Genomic DNA, 27776 nt, shown 5'->3' with positions numbered 1-27776 from the left:
GAAAGATAAACAATTCAAAATCCATCTAATACACCATAATTGCTACAAATAATTAGGTTTATAACCATTGACACACAATTGAAACATCAGGGATTGAGATAATGATGTTGACACTAATGACAACCATGTTGATATTAGTGACAAAAAAATAATAAACATCAAGCTAACACTCTAAAAGTATCCCCCTTTTCAGTGATGGTGACATTTATCAAATGTTGACAAATGTAAGACCTTCCCACTCTACAATTGTTTTTCTCAGTGGAGTTTTGTATTTTGCTTCGATGGAGTCCAAGGTGGGATTGTCTGACTTGGATATTAGCCCTCTTGATTTTTTTTAGTTTTGAACACTTAGTTAGAATAGGGTAGATTATTTGGATTCTATCATCTGCATTGATTGATATTACCCTATTCACCTACCTTGGGTCAGATCCTCCAAGAGATGATATAACCTTCTTAGGGTCCTCTACTCCCAAGGTGGATAATGACACTCTAATTTTTTACCCTCCTACTGGAAAACATTAGAATACGGTTGTTTTAGGTTCCAAGGTGAACATTGAGTTAGGGGAGGTCTCGAAGGTTATCTTAGGCATGGATGGATCAGAAATATTCCTATTGGATTCCCTAGCTAAGAGTATCACTTCGTCCATTAGTCTCTTCTTGGTGGGATAACTTTTACCATTCAACCCCTTGATTGAGATGATTAGAAAATAGTGCAACCTTTGGAAACTTAAGGGTAGTGCCATAGTGTCGATACTACTAGGAGGACTTTTTCTCTTTAAGTTTATTGTGGGGTTCTTGGATTTATAGGAAACATGGTTTGCAGTTGGCTTGTTGGAATCTAGGGTTTGACCTTGTAATTGGCCTTTTTCATATGGCCCATGTTTTGGTGTATCTTCAAGAAATTCCTCTTGAATTCTAGGATGAAAGAGTACTTATAGGGATTGGTAACTCATTTGGCCACTTTATAATCCTTGATAAGGTTACTAAATCAAAGTTTAAGCTAGTTTTTGTGTGGGATTTTGTTAATGTAGCCATTAACCAACCGTTTCCCACCTTCATCTTGTTGATCTCAGATTGGTTTTGACAAGTGACTGTCAACACACTTAATTTATTTACTTAGTTCATGCCGAAGAAGCAATATATGCCAAGAAAACCATAGACCATGCCAAGTCATAGTAAGTGTCGAGTCACTCAAGTGCCAAATAGATAGTATATGTTGAGTGACATAGGAGCCAAGTAAATAGTGGATGCCAAGTAATATAGGTGCCAATTCACAATAGAGAGATTAGTGTATGCCGAGCATTAGAGACTTCAGATGTGGATAGGCATAGTTTTGACAATTTTTTTTTGTAATGGCACTAACAACTATGCAAACCATTTTTGAGTCGACTTAAGATTGAATTATGATATTTTGGAGATAAGGATGAATCTCGTGTTGGATTTCCTATGCAATTACATGAAACCAATTTAAAAATGAGAAGGATTAAGTGGAAAAATGGATGAATCTCAGTAATAGATTCATACCTAACCCTAAGTCACTAAGTCTTATTAAGGAGGACAAAACTCTAAACTCTCTATGAGTGTGTAAGGAATTGAAGTCCAGTGAAGATAGAAGTTTGCATGTGCAAATAGAGCGTGCATGGTGGCTTAGAAGTTATGAAGTAAAAATAAATTATAGAATTAATTAGACCAGGAAAAAGGATAGAGAAAAGGATACAACAAAGAGATATCTGATTAGGAAGGATCAAGAAGACATCATTTAGAGCTGATCTATTATCTAGCAATCAAGTGCTAACCATAGGATCAATGTTGAGACATTCTAACAAGTGATTTTTGTCAAAATATCTTAATAGAGTAGTCTTAACAGGTTGTATGAAATCCTTTAATATAGTTGTTACTTAGCTGTGAATTAAAGTCCATTATCAAGGCACACTTCTAACAAGGTGTTGAAATTCTCTAACAAGGTGAGACCTAATAGTCTTTGTAAGCCTTTAACATGGTAGACCTTTCATAGGGTAGATCATGACTCATGATCAAAATATTGTAACCTTTATTGGATACACTTTATTGTTGCAGTAGTGAAGATTTGTGGGTGTCATCCCCACCCTAGTTTTATCTTTTCATTGGAGGGTTTCTCAGTAATCATATCTGGTTTTATATGTGTATGATTGCTTATGTGTTTACATGATTTAGATGTATATGCTTTACATGTTATTTTAGTTTTCTCATTGAATGCATGGGTTGGATGTGTGGTAAAACTTTTATGGGTCGAAGTTTAAACTACTAACTCACCAGGCCTCCCCCACCCCAAGAAGTTTATCTTTCGTAATTGTAATCCCAACAATTTGGTATCAGAGCCTTGTTCTTTGAAAGAGAAGCTTTGCATCTTTGAGGAAAGATCTTGAAATGAAATTCTACAAGTTGGGAAGACTATTGAGAATTAGGAGATTGAAATACATCTCATTCTACATGAACTAAATTAAGCACGAGAAGACCTAAATAATTCCTTGAAGAGAAGGAAGGAAATTGCTATTGAGGAGAATGACACACAATACAAAGAGATGGATACTACTAAGCTATTTGCAAATGGAGACTCCAATGAATTTGATGTAGAAGTTATAGATCTAATGGAAAAGAATAGAGCCCAAGCTGAGGAAAATAGAAATCTCAAGTTAGAGTAAGAATCACAAGCTATACTGATATGTGAGGTGAATAAAAAAAAGAAGAAAGCCATGGAAAACAAAGCTATGATTGAAGAAAACAAAAAATTTTTGGCCAATAGACTGGAAGAGAAATCATCAGAGCTAACCAAGATTTCCAACATGCAAATGGATACTCTAAGTCAAATGATGAAAGCCAACTATGAATTGAATGTCAAGGATGTTGAGATAACTACATTGAAGTTGCAAAATGAACAATTGCAGAGTGGCCTAAAGAGAGAAAAAGAATTTTTTGAAAATTTCAACAAACTAAATGAAGCCATCAAATATTTTGAGCAATTATTGAGATCCCCTAGATCCAATAATGATACATCTAGACTAGGATACACAAGTTCTAAAGAAGGAGAGTCATCCAAAAGTGCAGAAGAAAGGAAAAATAAAGGTAACAATTCCAAACCTAGTTGTTATAATTGTTGTAAGAAAGGACATAGTGCTAATGTGTGTAGGAGCAAGACTATGAATCAGAATGTCAAGGCTAAAAGCATTGTCCACTACCATAAGTGCAACAAACAAGGTCATTGGCACATGAACATAGAACCAAGACCATGCATATACAAAGATTTGATGGTTATTGCTACAACTATCAGAAGTATGGACATAGAGCTTTTTAATGCAAATCCGAACCCATGTGGTCATCAAATAGGAAAACAAAGGTAAGGAACAATGGAAAATCTTATAACTAGGATTATAATACAAGATATAACAATTATTTTTGTCAAGAATATGGATATGTTCCTGAGAATTGTATTAGGACACACTTCAATGGTAACTACCAAAGGTGGTTAAATCAAACCACATGTTTTAGCTATTTAAAGATTGGTCACATCAGTAGATACTGTCCCAGTAGGTCAAATGCACCAAGTTATGAATTTGATAAAGACAAAGGAAGGGGAGATGTTGAAAAAATTAGAAGTGAGATGAATAATACATAAAAAAATAAGGATGGTTTTAGCACATCAAATGGAGAAGAGATCACTTCACTCAATGGGTCAAGTGATCACACCTCATCAAACTAAGTAATCAAAAGGTATGTGGGACTAATATTTAAAAGGATATATCATACATTAGTTCCAAAGAAATATAGTACTAAAAAGACTACATTAGCATGAATAAATATGTAAGATTTTGTTCAGAATCCAAGATAAATCGTTAAGCTTTTTCATGTTGTTGTCAAGCATGAAATATTTCCCATGTGTGTTGAGTGGAATGCTAAAACATGCTGAGCTTACAAATTGGTTAGTTGATGCTGAACTCATAGTGGTTTCCAAGTGATTGAAATTTTAATGAATGCCAAGTGAGCCTGAAATTGGTTGATGCCAAGCTTATAGTTGTGTAAGTACTCAACATTTATTGCAAGGTTTTAAAAGGGTATTTTATTGATTTTAGATAATTTCATATCATTTCAAATTTGAGAAAGAGTGAAAAAAGTAGAAGATGATCTAAAAATTCATCAAAAGTATTTGTAGAAGATTTTAGTAGCAATTCTATGCCATTTCAATAGATTTCATAAGGTATTTATCAAGAGCTGAGCTATGCAGTCTAAATTTCATAAAACCTAGTTACACATTATGGTGTCTAACTTAAAGAATATAGAGGGAAAGGAAGTTTTGAATGTTCATTTGGTAAGTAATGAAGTCAAGCAACCCATTTTCAAAGCTCTTACTAATATTTCATACAAGCAAGACCCCTCTAATTCATTGTCAATGATTCGACTGAATATGATAATAGTACAAGATGTGAGAAAATGCTATAACTATAAAATTGGTAGAATTAGGGATATGGAGATTAGGGAAGCATACACAAAACTTTGTGATAATGGTGTTTTGAAGAAAGAGTTCAAAATCATTGAGAGAAAGGGATTAACATGAGGCCTAGATTTTCTAAATGTATTGAAGATAGAGTGGATTAGGATAGTGCTTAGCCAAATCCATGATGGTTTTTGTTGGCTAGAGAATAGACATATCCAAATTACTAAGAGAATAATCCATAGGGTTACTGGTTACCCAACCATAGATCAACCTAAGACACTGAGGATTGATTCGAAGGAGGTGATTGAGAAGAATACTGGAGCTGTCTGGAACAAAAGAGGCATTACAATAGATACAATCACTAATCCATTAATCAACTTTTCTATAAGGGTAATATCACACAAGTTCTATCAATCTAGTATATTAAATAGTGTGCCCTGTATAGCTGTAGATGTGTGATACAAAATCATTAAGAAAGATTATACATATGATCTAGCAGAGCTATAATTACAACAATTGATGGAGAACCTTGGAACAATCAAGAAGATAAAGAGTGCACAATGTAAATTTGGTTCCATATTAATTTTCATATTCTATTATGTGCAAAACACATTCCCCTCATTTGGCAATCTAGGATGGAAAACCAATAGATCAGTAGTAGTACATATTGGTGAGTATATTGAGTAGCTAAGAGAGAATTTTGAATCTTTGATGACAAGTTATTTTGAAGACTTCAAGAAGTCAATGAAGGAAAGATTGAGAATAATAGTATCCTAGGTTGAGAAAGACTATGATGATGTATTTTTTCTTGTGGATGCTGATTATACATTTGTACAAGTTGCTACACCAAGGGTGAGATGGTTGAGACCCTTAGGTTATGAAATCAATGTGGATGAAGCTTCTATAGCTATAACAGCTTTAATGGCAAAAGAGGTAGATAAGAAAGCAAAGGAATTTGAAAATTATGAGATGGTAAAGTCCAAAATAACCATCGAGTTAAAGACTAATTCAGATTTGAAGAAAAAGGAGAAGATAGTGAAGAATTTGAAAGGCAAGTTTGGAAACAGTACTGAAGAGGAAGAAGAAGAAGAGGAAGATGATGAAGAGGAAGAAGAAACCCAAGCAAGAACACCTCTAGCTTTTACACATGGTATGGGAGAAGACCAAGAGGAGGAGGAGACTAAAGGTGTTGAGGGAGAAGAAGTTGAGGAAGCATCTACTCCTGCCGATCCAAAGAAGAGAAAGGCTAAGGTCTAACCAGTGACTAAATCTAAGAAGGTAGCCAAGAAAAGTCATCCTAAGACAACTACACCTACCACAAGAGCTAGCACATGTGAAGCTACACAAAAGGCAAAGGAAAAAGCAAAACAAATAGAACAAGGAGGTGCAGAGAAGAAGAGACCAAGAAGGAAGTATACGACACAAGCTTAGTCTAATGAACAAAAAATAGAATCAGATGACAACAACCAATTTAAGATGTGAGTCATAATCCTCTTTCAGATCTTGACAATTTATGTGAAAATGTTAGAAATAGAGCAAACCTATTAGGATTTGATCATATTGATTTCGAAAAATTGGGTAAAGTAGAGAAAAATCAAGTGGAGGAGGCCATATATGCCATGATGGAAAAATTCAAGACAACTCCACTATAGATTGCCAACACAATGCCTAAGAGTCTAGATGACAAAGTTGAGCAAAAATGGAAGTATTGTCTAAAATTGGAGAGACAAATTAGAGAAAAATCTCTAGCCCAAGTGATGCCTGAACTAACAAAGGCACAAATTACTAATGCTATGAATAAGTATCCATTTAGGTTTGTATCTAAATACAAAGCCTTCAATATTTTACAAATCAACATTAAAGATGTTATCAAAAAGACCACTTAGATGTGGAAACTTACTTATGGGTTGACAACAGTAAAAGGAGAGGAAGAACCCATTGAAGTGAAGGATGATGAAGAAGACAATGAAAAAGATAATAGGGCTAGAGGAGGAAAAAAAATTCAAGTAGATGACAAGGCAATAGCTAAGCCAAAGAAGCCAGAAGAACAGAGTGTGCAAGGCACACAATTGCGAAGTGTTAGTCTTCCACATGTCACAAGTGAGACTACTGAGACAATAAATGTCAAGGATTTTTCTGATCTATTAGATTAGAACATCAATCCCCCTACTGAAGATGATTTGGAGAAGATCTTAGATTAGTCTATACAACATGCTAAACTTTGTGATAATCCTTTTTTGGTCATTGTGGATGAGCTACAGAACTCAATGACTAATGTTACAAGGGAAACGGTGAATCCACAAGAACCACCTTGTATCATCTCTTTATTCAGTAATGTACAATCTTTGATCCAAATTATAGAACATGAATCTAAAAAGGTTGATACGATTGCCAAGATTGATACAATAGAGAAGAGCATAGTGGAAGCACAAGTTGCTACTATAGAAATAGGTTAGATAGACTTATCTGCATCTACCTCACAAGGACAAGGTGCAAGTTAGGTCATTTTCATAGAACAAGGAAAGCTTGAAGAGAGTGAGATGACACTACAACTGAAGGAGAAAACTTCCATCCAAGCCCTAGTAACCTTACTAGTATCTAGCACTCCATCAAGTCATACTCTTTAGAGGCTGCGCAAAGATGCTACTCCATTGTAGATCTTAGTGTTGAGCCCGAGTTCATTAAAGGCTGAAGAAGTAATTCAATATGGGGATGTAAGCCTTGATGAGGAGATAATTTTATTTGAGTTTGATTATGATACCATGACAATAGAACTAATGGGTATATTATAGTAGGCCGTAGCAAGGAAAATGCTTAGGAGGGAAATAGGTAGAAGAAAGCACTAAAAGATATCAAAGACATCTTCTTAGATGCATTTAGTTTGCCAACTCCTGATGAGACCAAGCCACTAATGGAATAGTTGATAAATATAGTGGAGAAGGTGAGTAATGAAGACCTGGATACAAATGCCAAATTACTTGAATGGTCAAAAAATAAGTTTGAAAAAAAAGCGAGTGAGAAAATATCAGGTGATATAAAACTAACACAAGTTGCTTTGGCAACTAAGGTTGAGGATGTGAAGAAGGTACTTGAGAACATATTCTCATTGTACACTAAATTGTGTAATCCCTCACTCTTCACCTAGAACACCAAAAGTCACATTCTTGAGTTTAGAAAGCCAAATTTTTAGATTAGGTACAAAACTATTAATGAATCCAACTCAGAGTGAGAAGCACTTTAGGAAACTGTTTCAGAAAAAAAATTAGTTAGTTGTATTGATAGTACAAGAGGCTAACATAATTGCCAAACTAACTAGTATTTAGGCAATCCTCACCCCCCCTATATGGAAATTTTGCACAAGTAGCTAGGTTATTATGAATCCCTAATAAAGAAAGACCCCAATCTTTCTACCTTAGATGGTCTAGTCCACCTTGTTTCTAAGTTTGCAATCCAAATCAAGTCATTGGATGTAGCATGTGAGAATTGTGATGTAGCTCTCAAGATGATATTAGATGTCCATAAATCCTTTCTAGACAAATAGATAATAAGTGTATAGCCCATTGACATAAGTGTCAAATAGGGGGAGAGAAAGAAAAAAGGGGAGAATCAGATAAAAAGGGGGAGACATATTTTTGACAGAGAATAAGAAATAAGGGAGAGAATGAGAATGAAATAAGAGAATGGGGGAGAACAATTAAAGATAGAGAAACATCAAAACATAGAAGTAATAGATGAAAAAGTATTAACAAAACAATATGAAGTCAAAATGTATTAGTAGAGACACATTTACTCAGCATGAGTACCAAATTTTAATATAGAAAAGACACATCAAATCAAGGGGAGATATCAAATTTTAACGTATTTACGTGATTACAAAATTTTGAAATTTTGAAGTTTTGTATATAAGATGAGTTGAGATATGTTATGCTTGTAAGATTAAGGATAATAATGTATACTCAAGTTTTTTTGACACCCATGTCAAATGGGGAGATTGTTGATCTTAGATTGGTTTTAACAAGTGAGTGTCAATACACTTAAGTTATTTACTTAGTACATGTAGAACAAGTAACATATATTGAGAAAACCATAGACCATGCCAAGTCATGGTAAGTGTCAAGCCACTCATGTGCTAAGTCACTCAAGTGCTGAGTAGATAGTATATGCCAAGTGACACAAGAGCCGAGTAAACAGTGGATGCCAAGCAATACAAGAGCTAAGTCACAACAAAATGATTAGTGTATATTGAGCACCAAAGACTTCAGATGCTGAGTGACACAATTTTGAAATATTTGTTTGTAATGACACAAACAAATCTGTAAACCATTTTTGAGCTGACTTAAGATTGAATTATGATATTTTAGAGATAATGACGAATTTCTAGTTGGATTCCCTATGCAATTACATGCAGCCAATCAAAAAATGGTAAGAATAAGTGGCAAAATGGATGAATGTCAATTGTATATTCATACCTAACCATAAGTCACTAAGTCTTCTTAAGGAGGAAAAAACTCTAAACTCTCTATGAGTGTGTAAGGAATTGAAGGGGCAAAAAGAGAAGTTTGCATGTGCAAACAAATCATTCATGGTGGCTTAGAAGTTATGAAGTAAAGCTATATTGCAGAATCAGTTAGACCAAAATAGAAGATAGAGAAAAGGATACAACAATGAGACATTTGATTAGGAAGGATGAAGAAGACATTTTTTAGAGGTGATCTATTATCTAGCAATCAAGTGCTAACCACAAGATCAATGCTAAGACATTCTAATAGGTGATTTTAGTTAGAATCTCTTAACAAAGTAGTCTTAAAAGGCTATATGAAATCCTTTAAGAGGGTGCTTACACACTTCTAACAAGGTGTTGAAATCCTCTAACAAGGTGAGACATAATAGTTTTTGTAAGGCTTTAATAGGGCAAACTTTTCATAGGGTAGATCATGACTCATGATCAAAATATTACAACCTTTATTAGATACACTTTACTACTGTAGTAGTAAAGATTTGTGGGTGTCATCCCTACCCCAGTTTTGTCTTCTCATTGGAGGGTTTCTAGGTAATCATATCTAGTGCCATATCTGTATGATTTCTTATGTGTTTACATGATTTAGATGTATATGCTTTACATGTTATTTTAATTTACTCATTGAATTAATCAGATGGATGTGTGGTGAAAGTTTTATGGGTCCAAGTTTAAACTACTGATTCACACACCCCCCCTCCCACCCCGCCCTCTCTTAGAAGTTTAATTGTAATTCCAACACATCTCCTTCAAATTGAAGTGGGAAAAGAAGTCTCAATCTTTGTTTCTCTTTTTTCAATGGTACTTGGAATACAGTCACCTAGAACAAAACTATAATGCATCAATTTAGAAAGAAAAGGGAAAGGTGTCATCCCATGGTGTCTCTACTGTTGATGGTAAGGAGGTGCTATCTTCTTCTATTGGAGCCCTTGTGGTGGTGCAACAAGAGACAAAGGTCATTCTGATGGGTATGGAAGGCTATCCATTTTTTAAGTAGATCAATTATATCTTGTTAACCCTAAAGGATTCTACCTTGGAAGGTTTGAGGGACACTCTATTAGAGGAAGGAGAAATTCTTGACCAACCCATAGGAGTGTTTCTTGACATAAATGTGAAGGAAGGAGAAGAATTTCAAAATTGGTTATACTAGGGATGAATGGACCTATCAAACAACTCTGAAGGGGACTCAATCTTTGGCTCTCATAGCTCTTGTTTGGTTGGCATAATCGAACAATAATTCCCATGATTGTGTCTCACTGGAGGCACATAATTCTAATAGAAATGGAGGGTGAGAAGAACCACACAGGACATAGGGGAACATGAAGGTGGAAGTTGGTAGTAGAGTTAAGGTTGAAAGACCTAATGGTAGAATGACTACAACAAAGGCTACAAAGATGAAGATTATTGATGGAAGGTAGTTAAACTTAGGATTATACCAAAGGTAAAGGAATAAATGAATGCCCTTTCCTAGAATATAAGGCATCTAAATAACCCACAAAAATAGTTCATAGTTGAAAAAATTATTGTATGCAATAAAGTTGATATCCATCTCCTTTGAGAAGTTAAAATTAAGTGTGATAACTCTTCTCATATTGTGAATGGCCTTTGGTTAGGAGAAAAATTCATTATTTAGGATCTAATGGGGCTTCTAAAGCATAGCTATATTGTGGAATTCAAGTATGTTTTTTAGACAAAGTTATTTCTTTTCCACATAACTATCTGACTATTATGTTGAAGTATATTGATCTCTCTTGGCTATCCTTAATACATATGCTTTGAACTCCCAAGATGGGAAGGTTTTGGTTACAAAGGATTTGACTAATTTTTTAACCACTATTGGTAATGTGATGATTTTGTATTTGAGACTTTAATATGCCACTCTATCACTCTAAGAAGGTTGTAGGATCAATGGGATTTAATGATATTATTATACATTTGGCTAATTTCAATAATAGGAATAACCTAACTAATGTTGAGCTCATGAGCTCCATGTTCACTTGATCTAATAATAGGAAGGGCCATGGCCTTATGCAGGTCAAATTGGATAGATTTCTATACTCAGTGACTTTGGACAACTCATCCTCGTCAACCTTTCATTCTCTTTGTTGTATGACCTCAGAACACTCCCTTATTCTCCTTGATTGGAAGAACCCCTAACTATGTTTTTGAGTGGTGGCATATCCAACTAGAAGGAACAACCATGCTCACATTGGCAAAGAGATTGGAAAATGTCAAAATATAGAGGCTAATAAGAGCAGAAAATATTTCTTTGGGAATATCTACAAAACAGAGGAGGTCATTGAAGGAAATACAAAATGTTTGCAAGTGAGTATGGAAGCTAGGGAATCAATGATTAACAATAATGTTTGGGGGGGAGGGGAATGAAGGAAAAGACTACTAGGGAGGAAATTTTATGGAAGCAATGGTCTAGATTCCCCTGGATAATGAAGGGAGATATGAATACTTTCTTCTTCCACAAGTTAGATTCTTCCAATTGAAAGATGAACATTATTACAACCCTCCTAAATGGTAATAACATCTCCCTATCTAAACTTTAGGCCCAGGGAGGATGGGTAGCCTAGTTTTTCTAAGATACTTTGGCTAAACAGAATGTAAACATAGATTTAGAGGTGAGGGATCATTTCATTAGGGCCATCATAATTATGTTTAATGACACTAACAATGAGAATATTGTTCACCTTTTTATTAAGGAAGAGAAGCAGAAAGTGTTGTATATGAAGGCTTAGAAGGCTTTTGGAGTTGATGATTTCGCCCTTGCATTCTCCAATTTTTTTGGGACCTTATGAATAGTGATCTCACCAAAGATGCAAAGGAATTTATTAGAGCTGGTAAATTCTTGAGAATCCTAAAGGATATATTTATTATTCTAGTGGCTAAAATATAGGAGCCTAAGTCCCTTGAATACTTCAAACCCACCAGCATGTGTAACATAGTGTATAAGGTCTTCTCTAATATTCTCATAAATCATATAAAGGATTTCTTGCACAAGTTTATAAGCTCATCTCAAAAAGATTTTATTTTTAGGTCACCAAATGTTAGATGCTTCTATCTAAAATCATGAGAAAATTCGAGAAAATCCATTCTATGCATTAAAGAAAAAGGCCTAATATGGTTCTCAAGTTGCAAATCTCTAAAGCCAATGATCTAGTCAAGTGGGATTTCATGATTTTTGTTATGTCTAATATTTTCTTTAGTAGGTAGGTTATTGAGCTGATTCATGTAATGATTAGGTTTATCTATTTTTCTGTTATTGTTAATGGCATGCCTTGGAGCTTTTATACTTCTAGGAGAGGTCTTCATCTAGGTGATATTCTCTCTCGACGCCTCTTCATCATGGTGGTGAAGGTTCAGGGAAGAAAATTTATTGAACCAAAATGGATGATGGTACCATTCAAGGGATTAAACTCTCCATGTCCCTCTCTCTAGAAGTCATACAAAAATTCATTGATGATGCCATTCTATTTGGGCTTCACTCTACTATTGAAGCTAGGAATTGGAAGAACCTCTTGGATCATTATGATATTGTTTCTAGTCAAAATATAAACTTTGATAAAACTAAATTATTATTTTTAAATAGGGAGACATCCTTACAAACCCATGTTACTTGTATTCTAGTTTTTCAAGAAACTTCCTTACTAGATTCCTAGTTGGGGCTTTCTCTAATGGTATAGTAGGTTAGTTAACAATTTTGTAATTCTAATCTAAAAAGGCTACAGAGTAAGTTGGCAAGGTGGAAGGGGAATGTCCTTAGTACTGTGGGTAAAGTCCAACTTCTTTATACTTCATTTCATGGCATCCTTGTCTACTTCCTCTTTGTTTTGAAAATATCGTGTTCTATGGCCTTGGTTCTAGAGAACATATAGAGGAACCTCTTTTGGACTATTTTGGAAGAGAAATATATGAATAGTCTAGTTAATTGAAATACTATGTGTAAACCTAAAATCCTAGGTTGTTTAGGAGTTAGAAAAGTGGGTGGTCTCAATAAAGAACTCTTAGATAAAATTCGTTGGAGGTTGGCGAAAGTTTGGGATATTAGTAGTAGATTTTGAATTCCAAGTACTTCGTTGATTCCTTCTTCACCTTCTACTAATTGGAAAGAGACCTTCCCTATGCCTTTATAACTTGGAACAATGTGATAAGAAATTATACCTCCTTTTAATGGGTTTTGGGATGCTAGTTTTGTCAGGGTGACAAAATTAGACTCTATTAGAATAAGTGGATCAGGTGTAAGCCTCTTATCTTTATATATATATATATATATATATATTTGATATCATGCATGAATTAGATGTTAACTTTGCTTAATTAGTCTGTGGAAATATTACCCACTCCTATAATTGGAAATGCTTAAAATTAACTAGATGGAGCCTCCCTGACACCTGATATTAATCAAGGATTTATAAGAACTTATTAACCTCTTTAGAATCCCTACTACACCTTCTCAAAATAGAATCAATCAAGATAGAATCAAGTCAGGTGATTTATCTCTCTCTTCATCTTATCTACTATTGGTTGATAAAGAGGTTTCCATACTATATTGGGATAAGGTCTAGATTCAACGACTCACTCCCAAAATTAACTTATTTGGGTGGTCTACACTTTATGAGAGAATCCTATCTAATGATGATTTAAGAAGGAGATTCTTCTAATTCCCTAATAGATGTATTCTATGAAAATAAGTTGAGGAAGATATCTATCACCTCTTTGTCACCTACCATATGTGTCCTACATTTGGGCATCACTGTTAAAACAATTACACCTCTCTTGGGAGTTTTGGAATAACATACATCACTTTGTTTTTTACTTTTGATCTCATCTTCTAACCCACCTACCTAGCTTCTTTGGGAGTTGATACCCCTATATTTCTGTTATAATGTTTGGAAGGAAAGGAATAATAGAATCTTTAGGGATAGATACACATATGCACAACATATTATGATTAGGAGAACTTCATGGTTTCTACTTAGAAGAAGCCAACCATACTTCCCTCCCCTTGGGATTTTCAGGCTAAAATGTAATGCAAAATCCTTAAAGCTTCTAATTAGTTTGATAACTCAAAGCTATTTGATCATTCAAACACACATTTTCATCTCCTGTGGTGGTTAGCTCAAGCTAAATTTTTATGGTGTGACAAAAGGAGGGTTAGTTCTAGGAGGTGGGATAGTTTGAGATGGGGAGGAAAGTTTATTCTAGCCTATTCTGGTAACTTTTGCATCAACTTTTCTAATAGGAAAAAGCCTTGGCCCTTTTCTAAGGCCTCAAGTTTAGGGCCTCTCTTGGAAAATACAAGATCCTAGTAAAGGGAGGCTCTAAACTTATGATTGCAAATATCAATTACTAGCCAATTATGGATTCGGTGATGACAAGTGTGATAGCATATGTTTTTCTTTTCTTTGAAATAACTAAGGAAAATAGAGTCCAACGCATGTACTAGGAAGGAAAAAGGGTGGAAAACAAATTGGTAGGTTTGGGAATGGAGCCAAATAAATTATGGTATTGGGCACAACTAATGGCCCTCCCTATGGACATTAAAATTTTTATTAAGAATGGAGATACACCTAACCAGATGAGTGATGATGAGTCTTGAAATTTTATCTAGCTAACCTAGTGGTGCCTCTTGCATCTGGACTCTATGTGATGATATCAATAGGAGTAATATCATGTCTAGTTATTATTATATTGTCCAAATTTTGTTATGGATTTATTACCTTATATATTTTAGAAATATTTTCATCTATGTCATCAATTATGATTGTAGATGGTACTTTAATGATGACTTCAAAATTCCTCTTTATCATTATTTTGATGATTCCCAAGATCACTCCATTTATGGAAGGGTTCATTTCATTAATTGACCTTATGTGTTGGAGTGATTTTATCATATGATTTCCAATAACTTAAGTTAGAATAATAATTTTGGTGAAAGAACACTCTAGAAATACATTCTCTTTGCTGCCCCCACTAGAAAAAATATCATTTTAACAAACAATATATTTGCAAGAGATTTTTTTGGTTTTTTTTTACAATTAACCAAATGATTTTACAAAGGATAAAATTAAGGTGCTTCGATTATAGGTTGACATGTAGTGTGACATGGGTAGAATCAAGCCATGAAACATTGAAGATGAATGCCACAAAAATTCCTACACTTGGATGTCCATTACATAGGGTGGGTTCCTACATTTCATGGAGGTCATAGTAGTTTTTTACAAGATGGTGTCCATACAATTGGTGAATACCTACAAGGATTGTAAGGTTACTATATATGGTAACAAATTTGACATTAACTGAAAAATTATATTCATGGTGACTAGACTATCTTTGGAGGGAACAAAATTGAAAGGTGTTACCAAGGTTACAGATGAAACAAGTATGAAATGGTTCTTCAAGGCCGATGATGAGCCACTTTTCATGAGAGGTGGTTTCACTAGATAAATGATAATAGGGTCATGGGATGATGTCTATTGTGTGATCATAATTTATTTTAACTTGGAGGGTCATTTCAATGTGAGGTATTACTACCATTTCCCTCTACTAAGCTATTTCCACTACCATAATGATATTTACTTTTTGTTCTTAATTAATGACCTTGGAGGATCAGTTAGAGATGTTAGAAAGTGTAAAGAGGAAGGAAACAATTATAGTATCCTTCACCAAGGTCTTGTCTTTCACTTGTACAACTTTTACGAGGCTATGTGTCCACTCCACAATATTGTTGCATTATAGCCTAATAGCATACACCTATCTTGTGGCTATGTTGACCTACATTCCCAACACCCTTGATGTTTCTCAAGACCCCCCTCCTCTAGTGGCCCCAAAATTAAGGATCATCTCACTATGTCATTTTCCCAACTAATAGCTAAATTTGAGCTAGTTGTTAATTTGGCTGAGGCTAAGATGGAATTAACTAGGGGTAGGAGATGTTCTCATAAAATTTCCTCAAATCCCAATAAGAAAAATAGAGTGAAAAAAAGAGATCCTTGAAGAGGTGGATTTTGAATTTGAGTATAAATGATGTAGGGAGGAAGGGAGAAATGTAAGGAAAAAATAGAAACCTAGGAAGTTCTATTACATTAATGATGATGCGGAGGAAAATATTACTAAGTCACCTCCAAAGATGGAGGAATTTTATTTGGATAAACATATATCTCACATTTTAGCTAGTTTTAGTGTGGACAAGGTGGATCACACAAATAAGAATGAGGTTCTATGTTCTAGTGATAGCTCCTCCATGACCACCACTTCTCCTCTTAGGAAACTCAAGGAGAATTATCCTATTTCCCCCATGCCCACACCATCACTCTAGTCCTAGACACCTTCCTTCCCCCAATTTGGAAAATATTGCATTTGTGCAAGTTTAAGTTGAGATAAAGAACCTATGGGTTGAGATGGAGAATCTAAGGAAAATGGTGTTGAGGCTACACCTAAGGTGAAAAACCTTGGATTTTTTTTTGGTTAAAACCATGCATGTTGTGGCTACCACCCTCGGGCTCTTCCAGTAGAAGAAGGTAGATGTAAAAGTAGAGGAGGATGATGAAAACTTCTAGAGGCTCTACAAGTTCTTTACATAGGACTAGCTAGATTTGCTCCTGTCAAAACCAACCCCCCTAGAGGAGAAGAAGGAATGGGGGTTTGACCTCATTGTGTGGCTCTTTTTTTATATTGTTAAGTTTAGGCATTATGTGGCTGATATGAATATTTGTACTTTTAAGAAAATGGTTAATACTATTGATAGTATAGTTTCTACTATTTACTATTTTAGTACTAGTTACTATTTTAGGTGGTTAGATAATTGGATTCTAAATCATTCCATAGCATTGTATTTTTATATTTATTATGGGTGGCTAGTTTTTTTTCTCTTGATAATGATCTTGTAATTACTTTGTTCATTTGGGTCAATTGTCCATTTTTAAATTCTTTTAATATAAAAAAAAATGCATCCATAAAAATGAAAAGAGAGTTATATTTTGGAATAAATCTCTTTAAATTTCTTCACTATTGACAAAAATGACAAGGGGCTAGGAACAAAATAAACCAAAATTGCTCCCCTCATTTCTACACACTACTCCCCATGTAATGCAACTCCCCAACACTAACCTAGAAACATGTGAATTAAATAATACTAGATTAATACACACAATGAAATCCATTAGCAAGCACAAGAAAGTTTCATAGTTCCTAATTTCCCAAGAAGATACTCAAAAGTATCTTTGCAAAAAGTTTTAATGACTATGTCTACTATGTAGACCTTTGTGGATACATACTCCAACAAGACTTCTTCTACTTTAAGCTTCTCTTTGGTAAAGTGATACCTAATATCACTATGCTTTATTTTGTAATGCATTACATTATTCTATGATAAGCTAATAGAAATTGTATTATCACACATTATGAATGTTAGTTCAAGAAAATTGATTCCAATATTTTTCAAGGTTTTATTCATGGTATGGTATCTACACACAACAGAAGGATGCAACCAAATATTCTAATTTACAAAAAAAATTTACTAAAAATGATTATTTTTCCTATACAAAGAAATTAATCAATAACCAAAAAATATTACTCCTCCACAAGTACTCTTTTGTTCATACATAGATCCTTTCCAATGAAAAGCCATGTTTGTGTTTCATTTACAATCTAATCATTTTGGATAGTCAAAGCTATAAACCTCAATCCGCTTTAGATACTCAAAGATCATTTTCATAGGCATAAGAAGTGATTCTTTTAGTTTTAGATGAAATCTGGATGCCAATTCCATGCATGATATTAGCTCTAGATGTCTATAAATAAAATAGAATTCCAATGATAAATATATACTTTGTCATATCAACCTTTAGTGAATCATCTTCTTTTGTTAACCTAGAGTTTATAACAATACAATTTCTAATGGATTTTGAGTTCTCCATTGCAAAATTCTTCAAAATCTTCTTCACATTCTTGCATTGAGAAAGAAATATGAATTTGATATATTTTTTCATATGTAACCCAAGAAAGAATTTTAACACTCGAAACATATACATCTCAAACTATTTATGCATATCATTAGTGAGCTTCTTTCACATATCACCCTTTCCTCTAAAGATAATATCATCAACATACACAACTAAAATAAAGATTATGTCGGTATCAATTTTGAAGTATAGGTTTCTTTTAGCCCAACCTTTTTTGAAATCCTAATTCATCAAATATAAGTAAAAATATATGTACCATGATCAAAACACTCTATCCAATACATAACATTCTTTCTTCATTTGACAAACTGCATCTACACCGATCTCCAAGGTAAAACCTTCAATTTTTTCAATGTATACCTCTTCCTTCAACTCACCACTTAGAAAGACCAGTTTGGCATCCATTTGATAGATTGAGAAATTTCTGAAAGGAATAAATGTAAAAAACATTTTGATGTATTCCATTCATGGAATAGGTGAATAAGTATCACAAAAATAAATTCCTAACTTCTTATAAGGGTCTTTGTAGTCAATTATAGCATTTTTCCCTGCCACTCATCTATTCTCATCTAATGAATTCCCAAAAAGTTCATTTAATTCTAATCATACTCTTGTGTTTGAATAAATAAATAGGTTCCAAAGTCTATTCTCAATCTAATTTAGTTCTTTAATTTCTGCTATCCAACTTTGATCATTACTCATTTGTTCTATTGATATTAGTTTAATTTCCAAAATAAAATACTACAAATATTATTCTTTTCCCACCTTACTTCAAATGAAAGCCCCCCTTCTCTTGTCACATAATGTATTTCTTAGAATGACATCTCTATACATACCTATGTGTCTTACTAGTATAAACATGTGTCACTCTGTATTGTTCTTCTTCCTTCTTCTATGCATCTTTCCTTTCTTCTATAGCTAACACATAATAAACAAACCTCTTATATTTTGTTTGAAAATATTCAACAAACTCCACATTTTCATTCTCAACAGCCATGTTTATCCTTTTTATAACATAAATATGTATTAATTTTGGAGGACTAACTTAGAAATATGCCGTCATCAAAACTTATTACAAACTTTGTTATATTGTCTTCATCTCCTTTGATATTGTATTTATTTCCAAATATCCTTAAATTTTATACAATCAATACTCTTCCATGCCATATTTCATAATTTTTTTTAAAGTATGTTTTATTGTATAGAAGTTTATTCAAGGTGTACACAATAGTGTACACAACTTCCTTCCAATTTACCTCTTCCATCTAAGTTATTACCACTTCTTAAATTTTCTTATTCATCCTTTCAATAACACCAAATTTTGGTTGTGCTCTAGCTACAAATAATTCTCTTCTAATTATATACTTTTCATACTACCCTTCAAACTCATTATAAATAAATTCTCCATCTTTATCAAATACCAAATGTTTAATCTTCTTCTTACCTTTATTTTCTACTTTATCCAAGAAAATATTCAAGTTTTAAAATGCCTCATGTTTTTCTCTTATAAAAGAAACCCAAGTGAATCTAGAATAATCATGAATAAATAACATGAAATACCTTTCACCATGAAAACCTCTTGTTCTTATGGGAGCATATATGTTAGTATGCAGAAGATCAAGGAAAATGATAAATGAATGATCTTTTTCTTTGAATTTTTTTCTCTTGTTCTTTCCTTCTTAAAATCCTTTTCAAATAATATGATTTTGTTTTCATAGTCTTGATATAACTCTAATAGCTTGTGAAGAATTGATCCTCACCAAGTTGTCAAAATTAACATGACACGTCATTTTATGCCAAGGTCAATTGTAATCAATCTAGAATATCAAGAATCATTTGGAATCTCCTTCCAATAGATGCATGTTCCCATATTTTGTCTTAATAATTTTAATTTAATTATCTAACCTCTTTCTACTCTAACAACCATATTAACTTCTATTTTTCCTTCAAATAAAAAAACTCATGATTTAAATGCATATATAACTAACTTTTTGATATGTGTTTCCAGATTTCCCTTGACCACCTAATATTTCCTAGATTGAGGATCTTGTTACTAGAAGTTAACATATCTAGGTTGAGGTTGATGTAGAGGTGAAACTCAACTTCAAAGGTAAAATTAAAATGGTTTCAGGATATGACACAAAAATTATTCTTTTCCTACCTTGCATAATTAACTCTTTCAATTTTTATCCTCAAAATTAGTATAAAAGGAGACATATTTACATCATTTGATCATCCATTATTTATGCATGTACTAGATTCTTCATTCATTATTACTAGAAGTAATCCATGCTCAAGAATTCAAGTGAATCTAATGAGTCTCTTAAAAAGAAAGATATCAACACTTTCATGTCCACCTTTCAAGTCTCCAAGATCTTTATCATTCATCATGTCTTTCCTCTTCGAGGTCAAGGTTAAATGTTTTCATTAGAGATAGTAGAGTTATCCATCAAAGAGGAGACCCACTTTCATGTAATTAAGTTATTCAATACATCATTGAGGTGAATTACAAGTTTTCATTTCATTAGGGTTTTTCTTAGATGATTTCCTTTTGGTTTAGTGTCAAGTTAAGGCTATTGCATTAAAATATTTGATCATATATTGAACATAATTGCATCAACAGTGGTTTGATAGTGTCCATTATTTGATTTACTTCTATAATGTATTAGATTTTCTATATTTATATCTATTTTAACTAAGACTAATTCCTAAATCGGGCTTTTTTGTGAAAATCCCATCAAAATTTTGTTTCTACCTTCATCATGTGTAGGAGATCTTTAGGTTCTTCAAAAAAAAATGTAGATCTAGGATTTTAGCTTTTGTTGGAGATTTGGTTTTGTAGAACTTTTTGCAGATTGTGTCTAAGTAGACCTTATCCTCAACCAAGTCATCTAAACCTCAAAAATTAACCTCAACTTTAGAATGTTAGGATTAATGAGATAGAAATAAAAATTACATGCATATATATCTGAGATCAAAAAATTATAAAGTCCACATAAGAGAACACAAGGCATAAAGAATTAACATGGTTTACCCAATTCTTGGAGTACGTCCACCAAACAATGAGTCCAATATTTTTATTATTCAATGATTACAGCCTAATTATACAATCTATAATCCCTTACATCTCAATAGCACTGTAAGAAGCTACTATCTCATCACCCACTATGAAATCCATAACCCTAAGCCATTTTATACAATGTTTTTGCCACTTAAAAAATTAGGGCTAGAATAATCACATCACGTAGACCCTTAGAAAAATAGCAATTATGTGGGTTTTACATTAATTCTCTAATCAAACACCACAAACCAACAATATCCCTCTTTGGGACTCATCTAACCCCACAGTAGGCAACAATACCCCACTTGGAAATTAATCCTATATCAATATAGCTATTCGAAGAGGATCCCATTGGATCAAACCACCATGGAATGAATTGTTCCTTTATTCTATTTAGTCTGGAAGACCAATTGAAGTTGAACAAGAGTTTGAATTCTCTCTCATCACTACCTTTGTAAAACTATCTATTTGATTATAATTTGTAGGTATCTTGTCTAGCTTTAACTCTCTATCATCCAAAACTAAATCAATGAAATGGTACCATAAGTGTATGTGTTTTGTCTTTGAATACAGAGAAAAATCCTCGAAAAGATGAATGGAACCCTAACTATATATATAGATAATTATCCCTCTATGTTTTTCCTAATTTTTCTATGAAGAATTGAATATAATCTCCCTAGTTTCCTCTATAGAAACAACATGCTCTATAACTATAGTGGCTAAAATATTCACCTTTTGTAACTAAGAAATTTAACTCATTGATGTTCCACCAATAGTAAATACATAACCTATAGTAGTCCTCCTAGTATAAATACCCCCTCCCAAATCTGTGTCAACATAGCCTTGCAAATCAGTCAAGAGATCTGAAAATGTAAACATTTACTGAATGCTCCTCTCAAATATAAGAGAATCTATTCAATAGCAAGGTAAAAAAACAAATCTATGTCACCTTTTAGGATACCAAAACCTATTTTGGTCAAATCTCATTTCTCTATCAAAACTCTTTTTTTTTTCAAAAATAAAAAATAAGCTTTTATAGATCTTAGATTAATTATCATTATTATATAAATTTTTGAGTGTTTTGATTACTTATAATATGTTATAATTTCAAAATATTATAAGTCAATATTTCAATATTTTAGAAGATGCTCCCTCAAGAAAAGGAAAAAAAAACGTAACGGATATCAAAAAAATTTAAAATAAATATTTATATCTAAAGGAGAGAGTCATATTCATGAATATGTATTTTTTTTCAAAAAGATGTGGATTTGATAGGGAAGTTTTGATGGGAGCAAAAAATTGTTGGGTTCTAATAAGGCCAAACATGAGTACTTATAACAAAAAAATATACAAAAGAAAAAATTATTTATTTTTTTGTTCACTAGCTATACATGTCATCTACAAGATATTTTCAAATTAGAACAAAAAAAAATGATTTGAATATTCTTCTTTGATGAAAACTACACCCTATATTTTTTACAATTAAAAAAGGGACTTCAAATGAATAAATTCTTACTCAAAAAAATTATAAAAATTATAGGCATTAAATTCATCCAATTCTACACATTTCATCAATTTACATCATTTTAAAACTCTAAACACAAATACTATTTCTTTTATCCTTAAAGTTGAATAGTGGCATTCTGATATCCCTTTTCTTTATAAAAGGTGATATAGGTTTGTGCTTTTACCCTAGATTCTAATGCTCAAGCTTAGGATGGGTCATATACCTGCTAACAACTCCCACTGCATCTACAATATCTACCATAATATATACCATGGTATACATCAAGCTCCCTATAGCTAAAACATAAGATACCTTGGGCATCTTATCCTCTTCTTGTTGTATCTTTGACCATGTCTCCTCAGTCAATTTCAAATGACCAGGAAAAGGTATGTTGACAACTTTGGGATCCTCCATAGAGAAGGGGTGCATCACCATCTCAATATAATGAACCTAAATTAATATCAATTTGTTATTCTTCCTATCTCTTCAAATGTTCATAACAAGAATTTTTTTTGCTGCCCCCAAATCCTTCATATCAAATGAATGTGCCAACTATTATTTTAACCTCTTAACATCATCTATGTCAGACCCATCTACAAGCATATCATCAATATGTAAATATAAAATAAGGTAGCTATCATTATTCAACATCTAAAAATAAACATAATGATATGAATGACATCTAGTGTACATCCATGCTCATGTATAAAACTGTCAAATTTAAGTTACCATTATCGAGGTGATTGCTTCAATCCAATGAATAAACTTTTCTTCAATCTACACACTAAATTCTCCTTACCTTAGACCTCAAATCCCTGTGATCAAGCCATATATATCTCTTCATCCAAATTACCATGAAGTATTATTTTTCTTATCATCAAGATGCTCCAAATAGAAATCTTCAGTAGCCACAATACTAAAAGTACTAGAATAGAAGTCATTTTAACAAGATAAAATATATCATCAAAATCAATGCCCTTTTTTAATGTGTAAATCCTTTTATAACTAACTTGGATTTAAATATTTTCTTACACCCATCATCTTCTTTAAACTTGTAAACTCATTTATTCTGTAAAGCCCTTTTACCTACAAGTAACTTACATAAATCTCAAGTCCAATTTTTTAGTAAGGAGTCCATTTTTTGTGTCATTGAAGACTCCCACTAGATATGTATCCACCTACACAATTTTATCATAACATTCAATTTCACCATTGTCTCTCAAGAAAATAGAGTACAAAGTTAGAGAAAATTATTTTGAAGGTCTATTTAGCCATATTGACCATCTAACATTCTCCTAGGGTGTGTGGTATTTGTTATTGTGCTTGTTTTGGAGCATGATGTACTCTTGTAAAATCATCCTTTTGATTATCATCCACCACTACATAATTATTTTCTTTCTTCTCATGCTTTTGCAATAGATATTTGTACATCACTTTTTCATTGAATATGACATCTCTACGTCTTATAATTTTTTGATTTACAAAATCCCAAAGCCTATAACCAAATTCATCAATGTCATATTCAAAAAAATATGTTTGTTAGATTTAACTTCAAGCCTATTTCTATTTAAAGGTAGTCCACACATTTAAAGGTTAACCCAACATGCAACCTCATACTCCTTGCATCCTTTGTTATTGTCCTATTCAAGCCTTTAGCCACTCCATTTTCTTGTGGAGTCCTTGGAATAGTTTTTTAACTATGAATACCACTAGTGGAACACTAATCTTCAAATTTATTGCTACAATACTCGCCACCAATATTTGATCTAAAGCATTTTAATCATGTTGTAGTCTCATTTTCAACCAAGCATTTCTATTTCTTATAAGTTATAAATAAATCAAATTTATCTCTAAGGAAATAAACCCATACTTTCTTAGTTGAATCATCAATTAATGTAACATAATAATGAATGCCACCAAGGGAAGACACCTGAGCTAGTCCCCATACATATGTATGCATAAGCTCTAATTTTTTATTTTTCTTTTCCTTCCCACTCTTCACAAAACTAACTCTCTTTCATTTTCTATACATACAACTATGATAGAAATCCATTTTGACACATTTTAGACTCAATAAAGCTTTCTTTGAATGAAGTAATTTCATACCTTTTTTCACTCATGTGCCCAAGTTTGTTGTGCCATAGTGCTATATTAGAATCTACAACATTTATTTGTTCTCCCTCCTCAGCTACACCAATTATTCTTTAACATTCATTTTTGTCTAAAACAATTAAAGTAGTAGGAACAAGATGACATGTACAAAGATATAAGGTGCCTACTTTCACACTTTTTCTACTACAAGGGAACCTTTTGAAACCTTCCAATTTTCTTTATTGAAAGTAACTATACAATCCTCATCAGCCAATGGCCTTTCTAAAATTAAATTTCTACTTAGCCTAAACATATCTTACCTCTTATAGTAGCCAAAAATTCCTATTCTGTAACTTAATCTTAATTTCTCCCTTGCCAAAAATTTGATAGAGCTCATTATCCCTCAAATAAAGAAGCCCAAAATCCCCTTGGACATAATAAAGAAAATAATCTCTATGGGGAGTAGCATAAAATGAACCCCCTACATCTAAAACCTATGAATCATCAACATTTTCTAAAGAAAGAAGCGAACCATCATCATAGGATTTATTACTTACCACATTTTCCTTCTTGTTACCTTCTTGTTTGTTTTTCTCATTTCTATTTCATTTCTAATAATCTTTCTTGTTATGCCCTAGTTTCCCATAGTACCAACAATCTCTTCATCCACTTGATTGAGACATCTTACCCTTTGGTTTTCTTCTTGATTTCCTATGATTTCCAAAATTGTTTCCTCTATTATTCATTCTACTTCTACTTTGTGCATTCAAAATACTTCCTGATGTAAATCGACTTGAGCTTTTCCTATGATTTTTCTTACTCATATTAACACCAATCACATAATCAAATTTTAGGATATTAGATCCAAAAAAATATTACCTGTAGCCATTACAAAGCCATTCTAGCTTTCAGGCAAAGAACACAAAATCAAAAGAGACCTAATTTCTTCATCAAAATTAACATTTGAAGAAGATTATTGTTTGGTAGCCAAATTAAACTTGTTTAAATGATCTACAATGGATCCACCTTTTTCTAGATATTCATATTAAATAAATGCTTCATGAAAAATACCTTATTTGAAGTAGAGGGCTTTTCATGTAGCTTTGCATGGGTATGCATTTAATCTTTAGTTGTCTTTTCTTTAGTAATATTAAATGACATCGATTGCACCAAGCATAAATGAATACTTCCAAGTGTTTTTATATCCAAAATATCCCATTCCTTATCTATCATAGCAACCAGCTTCTTGGATTTTCCTTGCAATGACCACCATAAATCCTTCTAATAAAGATAGTCCTCCATTTTTATTTTTCATAACTAAAATTTCTACCCATTAAACTTCTCATCCTTCAACTCACCCTTGTCTACCGTCACTCACACTCAATTGTGACACATTCATATAGAGGATAACTAAAAACAACCAAGTCCTGATATCAATTATTAGGATTAATGAGGCACAATAATAATTACATACAAATATATCAAATATCACAAAATAATCAAGCACATAGAAGAGAACACAAGACACAAAGATTTAATGTGGTTCACCCAATCTCTAGGTTACGTCCACCAAATAGTGAGTCTAATAGTTTTACCCAGTGATTATAACTTGATTACAATCTGTAATCCTTTACTACTCCATACTATTGTAGGTAGCTACTATCTCATCAAACACTATGAAATTGATAACCTTAAGCCATTTTATACAATATTTTTTCTACTTAAAAACTTAGGGCTACAATAATTATAACATACCACCCACACAAAAAAAAAACAATAAAATAGCCCCAAACCATGTCGAGGAATTATGGTGAGTGTACAGTACTTCCCTGGTCAATCACCACAACCTAACATAAAAGTTAGCCTTGACCTGAGACTTCCATATTTTTAGGGTTAGCAGATTTACATTTCTTGATTATAGATCTCTCAATTCTAGATAGTCCATTTTCATATATAAGTTGACATCCTCTACTATTCGTTAGTTGATTTTGATTCCTTTTATCATTTCATATCACTTTCATTACACTATGATTACTTCTCTTTCAGAAATCATGTTATAGGGTGATTACACTAGGTGCAATATTGGAAGGGTGAACATTATAGGAATCACTCAAAGAAAGAACTAAATAAAAAATAAAATGAAACATCTTGAAAATCTTGAAAAAAAATTTTTTTGGAAATGTCATGATTCAAGCTCAATAAAATTCAATGTGTAAAAAAAGACACACAAATGTATGAGGAATATCAAGCTATGAAATGATCACATTGTTAAAAGAATGATAAAACTAGAACTCAAAGCCATTTTTTCATTTTAAATATTCCAAATAGTTTTTTGCCTTCTTTCCTTTCCTCCAATATTGTTAATATACAATAAGATGCTAGTTTCTTGACCAATTAGTTTCAAAAACCTTCCTAGTAAAAATCATGTGAAAGAAGTAATTTTTAAAAACTTTATATGATAAAAATCAAGTTTTTTTTTTCATTTGAAATCAAGTTTAACATATTTTTCTATTAATTTTTTAAAATAGGATTATTTATTTTCAAGAATGAGTAATGTGCTAAACCATCCACCCAATCCACAAGAAGACCCTTGACTAAATCAACTGCAAACCCTCCACTGAATCCAACACATAACCCTCCAATGCAAAATCCTTTAAACAAATAATAGGAACCTCAACGACCTCCACCAATCTAAGGACCTCTTAATGGGACCCAAAAAATGATATAGTAAGATGGAAAATTGAATTAGAAACATTGTCTAGGAGGTTCATTTTTTTTTTTGAAATTTATCCTAATGGGATTTACAAACATAGTCACTTGAGTCCATTTTGACCCATGTGGTCTTAGTTAATGGGTAGCTTAATATATGACATAATAAGAGAGAAGAGAAAATTTATTTTTATTCAAATAAATTATCATATGCAAATGTAATTTTATTATTATTATAAAAGATGATATATGTTAATTGTTTAAACAACTAGGCGAAGTGGACATGCTTAGAACTAAAATGAAGAGCTTCCTTGTTCACTAGTGCATTAAGGAGGGCATAAAAATAACTTCTAGGATAGATTTTTTATGGTAATTGATTCCCCTCACTATAAATATCACAAGGTTCCTATATATTTCTTAAGGAAATTATAGTGCAACATTATCAATGGGGA

At 32.7% G+C, this 27776-nt stretch overlaps 1 protein-coding gene across 4 annotated transcripts in view; it reads right to left on the bottom strand.

The window, feature by feature from the left end:
• The window catches only part of LOC149533279 (putative UPF0481 protein At3g02645), an 84455-nt gene that overhangs the window by 5935 nt on the left and 50744 nt on the right, over positions 1–27776 (bottom strand). Inside the window, exon 2 of one of the 4 annotated variants that reach the window (XR_016357197.1) lies at positions 18021–18380. The exons of 2 other annotated variants lie outside the window; for them this stretch is intronic. The gene's annotated coding sequence lies outside the window, so the exon portion shown is untranslated. Of the gene's footprint in view, positions 1–18020; positions 18381–22541; positions 22975–27776 lie in introns of those variants that run through there. One more of the 4 variants, XR_016357196.1, reaches the window with a different exon arrangement.

This window comes from Cupressus sempervirens, chromosome 10 (genome assembly GCF_028749045.1).
Source record: "Cupressus sempervirens isolate cs-2001-9-10 chromosome 10, ASM2874904v1, whole genome shotgun sequence".
In the NCBI taxonomy this organism is placed as follows: domain Eukaryota; kingdom Viridiplantae; phylum Streptophyta; class Pinopsida; order Cupressales; family Cupressaceae; genus Cupressus; species Cupressus sempervirens.
The sequence above is the reverse complement of the archived record's forward strand: the minus strand, read 5'-3'. Positions and strand labels throughout refer to the sequence as shown.